The sequence below is a fragment of the Phaseolus vulgaris genome, chromosome 5 (assembly GCF_051622355.1).
Source record: "Phaseolus vulgaris cultivar YP4 chromosome 5, ASM5162235v1, whole genome shotgun sequence".
Lineage (NCBI taxonomy): Eukaryota > Viridiplantae > Streptophyta > Magnoliopsida > Fabales > Fabaceae > Phaseolus > Phaseolus vulgaris.
Genome location: NC_143502.1, coordinates 37,366,824 through 37,380,850, shown reverse-complemented (window position 1 = coordinate 37,380,850; position 14,027 = coordinate 37,366,824).

The window sequence follows — 14,027 nt, the reverse complement described above, 5'->3', positions numbered from 1 at the left end:
ATCAGTATAAAATTTTAGAAAAATTATATCATTATTAATTACTAATTTATTTCAAAAATAAAGTTTGATGAATTAAAATATTTGTTTGCTTTAAAGTAATAACCTTATAACGATTTTGTTTTAACATTAAAATAAGATAATATTAGTAAATTATTCTTAGCTTTAGTTTCTAAAGAAGTTTATCATTAATTTCTTTTAATAATTAAATGTTTTTTAATAGTTTAAAGCTAGTAAGTTTTAATTTTAATTCTCTAATTTTTTTTCTTTGTATTTATCTTTTTAAAATTTAAATTTGTCACTTTTAATGTTTAATGGTATATATTAATAATTAACTATTTATGTAATGCACGTGTCTTCTCAATGATATAATGTATACGTATATTTCTTTGTCTCTTTAAACCAGTAATAAACCATGTTATATCCCAACAGCTACATGTGCACAAAACTTTAGTGGGATCACTAATTTTAATAATTAATCAACTTATTATAAATAAAATATTTATTGATTCTAGCTTTTTAATGCTTTTTTTTTTTAATTTATAATTTACACACCCTTTGCCAAGTACAGAAAGATGTAAATTTGTCTTTCTTCTTTTCTCACACAGTGCCTAGAGATTAAGCTGAGACATAAATGTTGAAACAAAGAAAGAAGGGATGAAAGTGACCTTTCTGCTGTACATGAATTGATAGTCCAAACAAACTTTATTGGGTTAATAAAAGTTTTCTCTTGTTGAGAGATTCTAGAGATTAAGGTGTTTATTTTCAATGTCTTCGTCAATGGTCTGTTTGCTTTCGGGTGAAAATAGTTCATGTCGATGAATTATAGGAAAGAGTTGTTTATATCAATTGATTGTAAGAAATTAAGAGTGTGGAAAGATAAGGAAATAGGAGAGGTTTTTTTCCTTGTGTAGTGATTGTAGAAAAATACACTTATCTAGCTGAAAAGCTCGTGAGGTGATAGTTTTTCTAGTTGTCGGTGGTGGTTTGCTTTCGAGAGTGAATTCTTAATCATCTCATTTTAAGTAACAACTCTCTGCTTAAATTTGAATGTTTAGACTATTCATGTTGACGAGGGAAAATTAATTCTCAGACTTTGATTTGGGAATCAATTATCAAGAAAGATATAATCAGTTTTTTAAGACAATTTGTAGGGATATTACCTTTTTTTTATCTGGAAATCGACTTTTGCCAATCATAATCAATGTTTATTTTTTTTTTATGTTTTATGTATACATGGGTTTATTTGGTTTGGAAGAATGAATATTTTATTTATTTTGCTTTTGTAACTGTATAGGCAAAGAAGAACTAAATGGTATATAAGACTACTGGTATAATTGTTTACGTGTCGATACTTTTCTAGTTCCTTCCTTCGAGTCTCCTTCATGTTGATGCTTGGTCAGGGTTAACTGAAAAAAGGTACTTTAACGATTAAGTAAATACTCTATGTAAAGAGTGTATATTGGTAATTGATAAAAACGTACATTACACCTCCGCAAAGGGTTTTTATATAGTGTTGGTCATGGGTCTTTGTTATGATGGGTCGGATTCCAGTTATTCTCTGATGTGCATCATGATCCCTCTGTTTAATAGGGAGGTATATTGATATATAGGTATGTTGGAATATCTGAATAATATTTGTCTCATCTATCAGTTAATCAGTTTGTAGCTGATTTGTCAGAGATACTTTTCGCGTTTGGGATACAAATTATGACTCGTTAAGTGTTATTGGAACTGTTGTTACTATCATTTATTCTTGAGGTGTCCTTTAACTTGGATGGTCGGTCACTCAAGCAGAGACTAGCTTGTCCGGTATCGATCATTACACTTTTTATTTTTTTATGTATATATATAATGTTTATTTTTGTTGAATAAGGTGTATTTTTCATAAAGTAATATGAAATTATTGATTGATAATGGTAATTAGGTTTGTAGATATAAATATTTTTGAAATAATAATATTAAGTAGAGTTTAGAAAATTAAAATTTGTTTATATTTAACTGCAAGAAATATTTTTAAAACTCATTTTGATAGATATAATATAAATAAGGATATAATTGAAAAAACTTATAAATGTTATTTTGAATTTATAATATAATTATAGTTTTGGAACAAAACTAAATTGTTAACATAAGTATAATTTCGAAAGAGTATTATTAATTTGGGTGCAACAAAATATGCAATAGGTATGGGGATAATCTTTTAATTGCAAATTACTAAATTTTATTGGAAATAATTACCGAAAATAATGTTTTAATTTAAAACAATTATCATTTATAGATGAATAAATCAAATTAATTTTTTAATAATTTTAAAATATAAGAACAAATTTGTAAACTTATATTTTTATCAATTAAAAAAAATATAGTTTCAATAACAACAACACAAACTTCAATAAATTTTTAGCAAATATTTATTCTGACATAAAACAATCTCATCTTCTTCACAATTTTCCTTCAAATCATCTGAAATTCATTCTCTCAATTTTACTCTCTAATCCAAACAAAACATAAATATTTTTTATTATTTACATGTAATTTTTTAATTATTATATTATTATTATCTTAAAAATATTCATTTAAAATGTAAAATGAAATCGATAAATTATAAATTATATATGGCTAGAAAGCTAACTAAATATATTTTGTAATATTTAATTATTATTAAAATATATTTTATCAATTTATAAAAGAAACTCAATAAAATTGAGTAATTTCGTTTAAAGCCTTTTCACAATAGAAGTTTTAAGTTGGAAATTTTATAATTTCTGCATTTCAAAATTTTCGTGATTTCAAAACCTAATTTAAATATTTTATATATATATTTTTCAATAAAATGAATTTCAAAAATAAAACATTCATTACAATAAAATCATTAAATAAAAACTAATTTTATAGAAAAAAATAATTAGTTGCTATATTGACTAAGTTAAAATTAATTTTTGGACATGTAGACTGAAATTAGAGAAATTTATAGAGTGAATTGAAAGATTTTAAATAATTATCAAATAAAATCACATTTCGAATGAGAGATAATATTATGAGTATTGTGATTGGTTGGTATATGTTTATATAGAATTTAATCATGTATGGATAATCTTGAATGAATAACCAAAAGATAGAGTAAAAGATAAAAAATAAATAAATAATATTAAATTAACAACTGTAGTAAAGTATACAAAATAGGTTTAAATGTGTAGTGTGTGTTTAATAAATATTAAATGCAAAAAGAAAAGGTTCAAAACAGGTTCTGAGTCCAATAATAGAGTATTATAAATAGATGACCAATCCAAAAGGTAAGTAGAGTGAATTTATCTAATGATTAACTAGTACTAATTCTGACTTTAGCATCGGAGCACCTTGCAGGTACACACACCCACCTGTGAGAGGAGATTGAGATCGAGAACCGAGAGATCCCGTTGACCTAGACCCAGGGAAGCGAGAGTCATCAAATCATATCCAAGCTCAAGCCCAAAATAGAAGAGTAGCAAATTTGATAGTTGTCGTTTTGCTGTCAAATTAATATGATTCTAGCGTAGACTTGTCTAACACTAGAGAGATGATAGTATAGTTGTGGTCAAATGACCCTAAGTCGTAAATCAATAAATCAATGTTTAGAATTCTATCTACAAGAATAAAAGTTAGCAATAACAACAATAATAAAAAGGGGTTGAGATAGTTGTGTAAAAGAGATTAAAATAAAGAATAAAAAAGCGGTTGATCCCCAAGTTTTTTCATCATTGAATTCCTCACAGGTTCTCTAAAGATTATTCATTTCTCAATCCTCCAACAGAACTAAACTAAATTGAACACGTGTCAATCTAACTCAATTGAAACTCACTAGTAAAACATGCGTCTACTGGTTTAATCAATACCCATTTTGCTCTATGTGTATAATCCATGGGAATGCTTATCTCATTTCCCTTGAATCATGTGTCCAAGAAATTAATTAGAAGAGTGCGAACTAACTAAGAAATCAAAGTTTAAGATAAGGAAGACTCTCAATCATTCGTTCAAGTACAACCTCTCACAAAAACCAGTTTTTCAGGATATTAGACTATTAAAACAACTACTATATAGAATTAAAAATCGAAACTTTTATTAACCAAAACCTCATAACTCAATGGGAAATTGCAAAGGAATCAACAAAAAATGTTTAGCCTTCCATGCGGAGGCAAAACAAAAGAATTACAAAGAATAAAAGAAACTAAGAAAACCCTATGAAGCTCTCTCTCTTCTCTTTGATGCTTGTGTCCTTTTATAGGTTTTTTTGCTCCAAGGATCTTGGAAAAATATTGTATTTTATATTTTGTTAATAGTTTCCAAGTTTCCAATTTTCCATAATTCTTGTATTTTGCAGAATATTTGCTTCCAATTCTGTTTCTGAGATATTGTAGATTTTATTTTCTCTTTCTTCTCCTCAAAATTTGTTTTTTGTTTTGGTTCAAGAAGCAACTTGGACTTTTTCATATTTGGCCCATTCACAAAGGTAGATGCTTCCTCCTGATAATTTACTCTAAAAACACAAAATTAACAAAAATAATAGTTAAGGCCCAAATAAACCCAATTATAGGAATCTGAATTAAAACAATGAATTTATTTATTATTATAGTTCAATAATCCATGATTAAAGCTATTGAGTGTGAATAAATATATGTTCATCAAAGCCTAAAGTCGAAAGCCCAGACCGAGAGCTCGCACTGAGAAAGAAGACCGAGAAGTCAATCAATCAAGGAAGAAGAAGTTTGCTTCTAGGCCCTTGCAAGAACATTTTGGCGCCCACCGTGGGACCCGAGAAGCAAGTTAGTTGAAAAGGGTAAGAAGATGAGTGAAAGAAAAAAGCAGTCTATGGAGCAGGGAGACAATCAGAATGCTATATATCGATGGCTATGTTGATGCAAATAGATAAAGAATTTGAATGGTTGAAGAAGAGTAATGAAGACGAGTTGAGCATGTTGAGAGCAGAAAATGCGTACATGAAGCGGAAGTTAAATGAAGAAACAATTTTAAACACATCATTTGAAACTGTACAATCGAGAACACAAGTCCACCAAAGGGTGCACAACGAATAAAGTTTTGAAGCAACAAGGAAGAGATTACCATAGGCTTCTGGTATGTTTGCTGGAATGTCTTCCAGAAAACATGCATTCTCAGATGCCATCGTAGAAACTCCATTGCCTAAAAATTGAAGAATTTAACCATGGACAAGTATGACAGAAGTACAAATCCTGATGAACATATTGCAATATATACAACTCAGATAAGTTTGTATACGTGGAATGATGCCATTTTGTGTCGAGTGTTTCCAACAACTTTGAAAGGAGCAACTTTGAGTTGGTTTACACGGTTACCATCGTTATGTATTGATTGCTTTGATACTTTAGTTGAGAAGTTTGTTGCTCAATTTGCGACGAGTCGATCACATCACTTGACATCAATTGCTTTAGTGAATATAAGACAAGAAATAGGAGAATCCCTGAGGATATTTATGGATTGCGTTGGAAAGGTAGCATTGAGTATTCAAAATCTTAGTTCGGAGGTTACAATGCATCATATGATTACAGCATAAAAACCAAGACCATTTTTCGACATTCTTTGTAAAAAACCGACAACAAATCTTGTTGAGTTAAGACAACATGCGTCAAAATTTATGCAGATGGAAGAATTGAGAGAATTCTGAAATCAAGTAAGGGTGGATGAAGGAGGTGACAAAAAGATGGGTGAGAAGGAAGTAGGACATCAATTCAGAAAAGGGAAAGAAGAACCTCGTGGCCGAAGGTTTCAACAATATACACCGTTGAGTACTAATAGAGCAGGAATCCTACATAAAGCAATGGCAGCAGAGATAATCATGCCACCAAGGAAGGCAAAAACACTAGAGAGAGTTGATCAAAGAAAACATTGTCAATATAATAAAAAACATGGTCATCATATGGAAGAGTGTGCAGCCTTGAAAGACCGAATTAAAGAGTTGATTCAAGCAGGGCAGTTGAAACATTTTGTTAGAGATGGATGAATAAGGAATAGACAAAGTCCTGAGCTGAGAGGTAGGAGGTATGTTGGTAGAAGAGAAGAACAATTCGAAAAGGGAGAAGGTAGGAAGGATGAGAGGAGGGACGACAGAAAAGAAGGAAAATTTAAAGGAGAGAAGAAAGAAGCTACCATATCCCTCGGCAAAGGAGGAGAAGTCAAGAACGAAGTCTAGGAAGACCTGTCAGAGGTTTCATCCATACAATCTCTAGAGGCTTTTCTAGAGGAGGAAAATCTTCATCCGTGAGGAAGAAACATTTGAGGAATGTCAGAACAGTTAACCATGTTTTCAAAAAAGAAGTTTGTTGCCAATGCTTTTTACTGATGACGATTTTCAAGAAATTGATCCTGAGCAAGATGACCCGATGGTAATAACGGTGGAGATAACACAGTATGCCGTAATGAAGACTCTTGTAGATCAAGGAAGTTCAGTGGATATTTTGTTTTGGGAAACTTTCGGCAAGTTGCATTTGAAAGAAGAGGATATGATATCATTTCAAGAACAAATAATTGGGTTCTCATGAGAGAGGATGGATACAAAGGGTAAATTGATTTAGAGACAACGTTTGGAAGAGGAAGTGCCACAAAAACAATGAACATCGGGTATATAGTGGTGGATGCTTGAACTTCGTATAATGCTTTGTTAGGAAGGTCTTCGTTGAACAAGCTAGGAGCCATAGTGTCAACACCACACTTAACTATGAAATTTCCAACTGAACGCAGAGATATAACAACCATATATGTTGATCAAAGAGCGGACTGAGAATGCTACGTAGCAGGGTTGAAGATGGTTCAAGAGACCAGGAATATGATAGCGATGGCGGATTTAGATATGAGGATGAATGATGATGAGAGAATGGAGCCAAGGGAAGAAACAACGTCTATTCGGTTAGGTGAAGATGAGAAACAATGCACGTATGTTGGAGGTAGTATGCCTGAAGGGTTGATAAATGGCTTCATTGCAACATTAAGGAGAAATAAGGATTTATTTGCTTGGAAAGCAGCTGACATGCCGGGAATAGATCCTAGTGTTATTTCTCATAAGTTATCTGTTTTTCGAGAAGCAAAGCCGGTAGCTCAAAAAAGAAGGAAAATGGGGGAAGAAAAGAGGAAAACAGCTTTTGAAGAAACTGAAAAGTTGTTGCAAGCGGGTTTTATTCAAGAAGCTCAATAAACAATGTAGCTAACTAATGTGATGCTTGCTAAAAAGCCAAATGGAAAGTGAGAATGTGTATTGATTACACAGACCTGAACAAAGCATGCCCAATGGATTCATAGTCGTTGATAGATTGGTGGATGGAGCTTTCAACATGATTGTTAAGTCATGTATGGTGGAAGAGCATGTAAAAGATCTTGAAGAAGTCTTTGCGAAGATAAGAAAGTACAATCTATGATTGAATCCTGAGAAATGTGTTGTGAGAGGTGGAAAGATTCTAGGTTTTATGTTGATCAATAGAAGTATTGAGGCAAATCTAGATAAGTGTGAAACAATTTTGAAGATGAGAAGCCCAAAAAAATTGAATGAGGTGCAGAGGTTAGTTGGAAGATTGAATGCCTTAGCAAGATTTTTCCAATTCTTGCCGAGAGATCAAAATCGATAATAAAGTTATTGAGAAAAGCTGAAGCTTTCAAGTGGAACGAGCAATGTGAGCAAGCCTTTTCATCAATCAAGAAAATGATAGTTGAACCCCTACCTTAGTTAAACCAGTGTCGACCCAACCTATCATTGTCTATCTAGCAACCTCATATGAAGCCATATGAGCAGCCTTAATCCAAGAAAGTCCAGAATAAAAGCCAATATACTTTGTAAGTAAATCCCCAAAAAATGTCGAAACCAGATACCAGTTAGTTGAAAAGATAGCCTTGACCCTTGTGTGTACAACAAGACTTCTCCGACCGTACTTTCATAATCATCAGATAATTGTGAGGACCAACTATCCAATAGCAAAAATTTTAAGAAAATCGGAAGTTCCAGGTAGAATGGTAGGATGATCAGTGGAGCTTTCAAAGTTTGGAATCAGATACGAATCGTGAAGAGCAATCAAAGCACACTCACTTGCAGATTTCGTTATCCAGTTTCCAACAAAAACAGTCAATCAAGAAGCATGGGTTTTGTTCGTTGATGGATCATCAAACAGAAAGGGGAGCGGAGCAAGAATTGTTCTAGAAGGACCTAGAAGTTTTCATCTAGAGATGACGCTGAAATTTGAATTCAAAACTTCAAATAATCAAGCCAAATATGAAGCTCTAATTGCAGGGTTAATTCTTGCCAGAGATATGGGAGCTCAAAATGTCATATGCAAGAGTGATTCTCAATTAAAAGGTGAGTATCAGGTAAACGATCCATTGTTACTAAGATATTATCATAGAGTTTATTATGCAACACTTTAATATTGCCGAAGTCAACCACATCCCGAGAGAGCAGAATACGAGAGTTGATTCCTTATCCAAGCTGGCAACTCAACGAAGGAAGACTCAACACAACTCCATTATACAATAGACCCTCAATAATCCGATGGTTGGAGTAGAAGAATTCTCGACAATCACAACAACAAAAGACGACTAGATCAAAGTATATAAGGAAGTAATCAATAATCAATAGCAAGGTAATGAAAATTATGTTAAGATGGCAAGAAAAGCCGCCAACTTTGTCATCATAGGCGACGAGCTATATAAAAGAGGACATTCAACTCCACTGTTGAAGTGTCTTTCTCAAGAGCAAGTCGAGTTTGTGATCTGAGAACTTCATGAAGGACTTTGTGGATTACATTGCGGTGCACGAACCATGGCAACAAAAGTTTTGCGAGCCGGATACTACTGGCCAACAATACGAGAAGATTGTAATGAATATGTGAAAGTTTGTAAGAAATGCCAAGAGTTTGGTAGTCTTAATCATATACCATCTCAAGAATTACAAGGAATTGTTTCTCCCTGGCCATTTGCCAAATGGGGGATGGACATTCTCAATCTGTTTCCTCTAAGACAAGGACAAACAAAATTTTTTATTATTGTAGTCGACTACTTTACAAAATGGATAAAGGCTGAAGCTCTCACAAAAATAACAACTCAGCAAGTCCAAACATTTGTGTGGAAAAATATAATTTGTAGATTTGGTATCCCATACGCTATTATAACTGATAATGGTCGACAATTTACTGATAAAAGGCTTATGGAATTCTATGCAGATTTTGGAGTTAAGTCTGTGACAACCTTTGTAGAACATCTACAAACAAATGGGCAAGCAAAGTCTGCCAACAAAGTCATTCTCGGCCAACTGAAAAAAAGACTTGGGAGAGCAAAAGGATTATGAGCATACAGATACACACCTCAAACAACAACTGGTGAAACTCCATTCAACCTTACATATGGTACTGATGCCATGATACCAGTTGAGGTAAATGAACCAACTTTGTGAAGATAAATAGAAGATTGGAATATCAACAATGAATGCTTAAGAACAGATTTAAACTTAATCTAAGAGCTTCGGGAAAAGGAAAAAATAAGAGAGAAGACAGTGAAGAGAAGAGCATGTAAGAGGTTTAACGCTAAAGTCAAGCCAAGAAGTTTCAATGAAGGAGATTTAGTATGGAGGATGAGAACTGATGCCAGAAAAGATCCGCAACAAGGCAAATTAGCACCTAACTAGGAAGGCCCATTTAGAATAATGGAAAATATATAAAATAGAGCTTATAGGTTAGAAACATTATATGGAAAGATTATACCGAGAACATGGAACGCAAGCCATCTAAAGTTTTATTTTAGTTAAGTATGTTGTAAAGACGAATATCAAAATTTTGTATAAAGCTTCCTAACAAGGATGGTTTCTCTTGTATAAAGAAACTTTCATCCAAGATCAAATCATTAATGAAGCAGATATTCATGAGCAAAACTATTTCTTAATATCACTTCAAAGCCTCTCGGCCTAAGATGCTTTCACTCAAGGTGAAATCTCTCCCGGAAGTGTACTTCATCCAAGTTATAAACCTATCGGCCTAGGATGCTTTCACTCTAGGTAAAATCCCTCCAAGAGTGTACATCATTCAAAATCCAAACCTCTTAGCCTAAGATGCTTTCACTTCAGGTGAAATCCCTTCTGAGAGTGTATTTTATTCAAATTCCAAACCTCTCGACCTAGGATGCTTTCACTCCGGGTGAAATCCCTCTCGAGAGTGTACATCATTCAAAATCTAAACTTCTCAATCTAGGATGCTTTCATTCAAAGTGAAATCCTTCTCGAGATCACATGTGGTTCTAACTTCTTAAACTTCTACTCAAATATGAATCACCCTCGAATCTTTTAACAAAAGGCATCCCACACACGTAAGGCTTCACAAAGAAAAATAAACATTTTATAAAAATTTATGCAATCCAAGTTTTATAAACCTTGAATTCAATAAAAAGTTAAATATTGAAATTAAGCATGTCGCATATATATGATATTTTCGATAGATTAGCTGGTAAGCCAATACCGAAAGGTCAGCGGAAAGGTTGGACCGAAAGGTTGACAAAAATGGTCAAAAGTTTTTACGAAATTTATTTAACAAATCAAAGGGTCAAAATCTTTGAATACATATGGAAGTTCTATATATAGATTAAGTTTTTCTTTTAATCCTAATTTGAAACTTATTATATTTATTCAAAGTATCAATTTGAAGCTTTATTATATAACTGAAAGATCAAACCTAGAAATTAAATGATCAGAAATGTAACTGAAAGGTTGATAAGAAAGCTACGTAGCAAAGAAAATATTATATATGTTTAAGTTTCATACAATAAAAAAGGGTCATTAAAGGCCAAGATGAAACATGTTGAAACCCGATAACTCATAACCAGGAGCTATTACAAAAAATAAAAGTAAGCACTAATGCATCCTTTAACATCAACATGCTCATCACCACGCACAGTTCCTTCTTCCGGTGTTTCAACATAAGGAATTTCGTCAACCGGGATAAGCTCATCATTGTGAAAATCTTTGCCAACATCAAAGTTTCCTTCATCTAAGAGAATATTTTAAAAATACTTGGCTTGTTGAAAAGCTTTGTCGAAACCTAGTTTATGTTGCTCAATAACGTAGTCCTTAGCTTCTGACTCATTTAACTTCAACTGACTTATCTCAAGTTGCAAATGATGTATATGCTCGGCATCAGCTTGCTTCGCGAAAGACAAGTCAAACAAGCCTTCTTTCAGTTGTTGATTTTCATCATGAAGTTTCAAACTTTCACCAGTTAAACCGACAATTTCATCCTTTAGCGGTTCCTTCTCGTCCTTGTATTGAGCATTCACATTTGATAACTCTTTAACTTTAGTAGTTAAGGATGAGTTGGCTTCAAGAGCCAGTTTAAGATTTTTACCTAACTTGGCCAACTCTTTTTTTAAATTTTCAAGTTCAGAAGAAGAAATACCTGTTATACTTTCTTCTTTGATAATCTTGCCAAATAACAAAGCGTGACTTGCAAGTTCAACCACTAAATCTACTAAAGAAGGAATATAAGACGTCTTAAGCATGTGATGAGAAGGCTCATCAAGATTAATTTGAACAAATTCTGAAAAACGTGTAGAGGCAGCAAAAATTGTTTATGGAAGAACCCGAGAAGAACTGTCGGCAACATGGAAATGACGTCTAGAAGAAGAATGTGATCGTCTACTACTTATGTCTCGCTTCTTGCTCTTTTTAGAAGGCCCAACATCAGCATTCTCGGTGTTACCGATTTTGATGGCAACTTCCACTCGACAAATAGGTTCAACAACTTCAACTTTTATTTCATGTCAAACTTCTCTCTCGGGTTGAGGAGTTGAACCTCCAGTCTTGCTAAGAATCTTTGAAAAGTAAGCTCGTCCTTTCAGATTGGTAGTGCCCATTTAACCTAAAAACCAACAAAAGATTTAGCAAAGTTAAAAAAAAAAAAATTGTAAAAAGAAAAAGCTCGAAAAAATCACATACCAATAAAATCCTTTTGTGGCCTACGAGAGGTGTACAATTGTAACAAAGCGCGAGTAGAAATTTTTTGGGATAAGTGACCAAGTACCGAAAGAACATGTCGATTTTCTGCGTTCATTGAATGATATGACCAGGAGTTAAACTTCAAAGGAGAACACGTCCAATAGTGAGAAAATTTCGAAACATTACCATCATAGAAATCATTTTTTCTAGCTTTCTCAATAAGTATTTTGAAGAAACCTCCTTTAAAGTTCTTATAAGAAGAGGTAAATGGAGAAAAAATAAATTTTTGACTTGCTAATAAAAGATAACCAACTAGGTTGCTTGCCAGGCCGAGAACTATAATAGTATAGGAAAGCTCTCGGACTAGGAGACAATGAAAGAAATTTACATAAAATACTAAAAGTCTGCATATAAGCCCAACTATTGGGGTGAAGTTGAGTAGGGGCAACATTGAGAAAATGAAGGATACCCATTTGAAATTCATCTAAATGAAACTTAACATGAAGGTCAATGAAAAGACATTCATAAAAATAGAAAAATTCACAACTCTCACCTTCACGGCCATGGCAAACATTGTCAATGTCTCGAGCGCGTCGAAAAGAAATAATTTCATTTGTTGCATTACGAGAATAAATAGAAATGTTGGAAAGAAAACTACGAAGGACTGAAGAATAGCAACCAAGAAAAGTATTCCCGGACTTTAGGGTTAACCCAATCATAGCCGAGACGAAGGCTTAGTTTCTCTTATGCTCTCTCGGCCATTTCTTCAACCTCAGCATCTATAGCTTCTTCACTCGAATCTTTCATACAAGAAATTGTAGCAGATGAAGAAGCCAAATTAATATCTTTATTAGTCTCAATCACTCTCCCAGTAGACCCATTACTTGCACTCGAAAACCCAGTAAATTCATCAGAAATGGAAACAGAGCTCGAAGAAGACATTGTACCTTATGAGAATATTCGACTAGCCTTTCGGAAGCAAGAATGCAAAGAGTAGTAGGGTAAATCATATGAAACCAAATATTTATAGCGTTCACAAAGCCCTTACATGCGAAACATCATAACATCACGATCGTTGAATTGGACTACATCCAACGATCAAGGGTTCATCACTTGTCACATCAATTGGCACATTCAAGAGAGGTACATGAAACGATGCAATCTATTCATACGAAAACACATTTAATACAAAATCAAAGCCATTTTCAACAAATATTTCTTATGACAGACATTAAATGCAACTTTTCACTTTTTAATAGGCATTGTGTCTTTTCAAATTCCTCATGCCTGGGGCCTAGTGTACTATCTAGATCGAAAGGTCGATCGAAAGGTTGAGTGAAAGGTAAAAAATAAATAAATAATATTAATAATGCGGCTATTTAAAATAATAAATAATATCATGCGCTTTGATGGAGAAGAACTAGTTTTGAGGTCTTTAAGTTTTTTTTTATTTGGTTACTTTTAATTACAATTTTAGGTTTTACTTGGATCAGGATGAGAGTAAAAATAGAAGGAAACAAAAGGAAAGAGAGGGAAAGATGAGATTGTTTGAACATAAAAAAAAAGTAGTGCATTTGAATAAAAAGTAATATAAAAGTTTGTAAATGATTTGATTAATTTGATAAAATAAAAAATTTATAAGAAAATATAGAAATAATTTTTAGAAACATAAATTAGAATTAAAATAAATTTTAAATTAAAAAATAATAATTATAAAATATTAATAAAAATCATATTTAAAACAATAAATTATTATTTTTTAAATATCAAAATTTAAATTATTTTATTTTAATTATTCATTTTATTATAATATAAAAAATATATTAATAAAATATTAATAATTAATAAAAAAATTATCAACATTATATATATTATATATACGGTGGGTTATACTTTCAAATGTCAATTTTTTTTTTCACAAATTTTACCATATTTCATTTTTTATTGGTCATTCTCAGGTCTTCAGTTCAAGCACTTAAGTATGATAAGTTTGGTTAGATAAGTTATATTCAACTGGTATGTTCCTGATAACACATTACGAGGAGGTCAGTCTAGATGT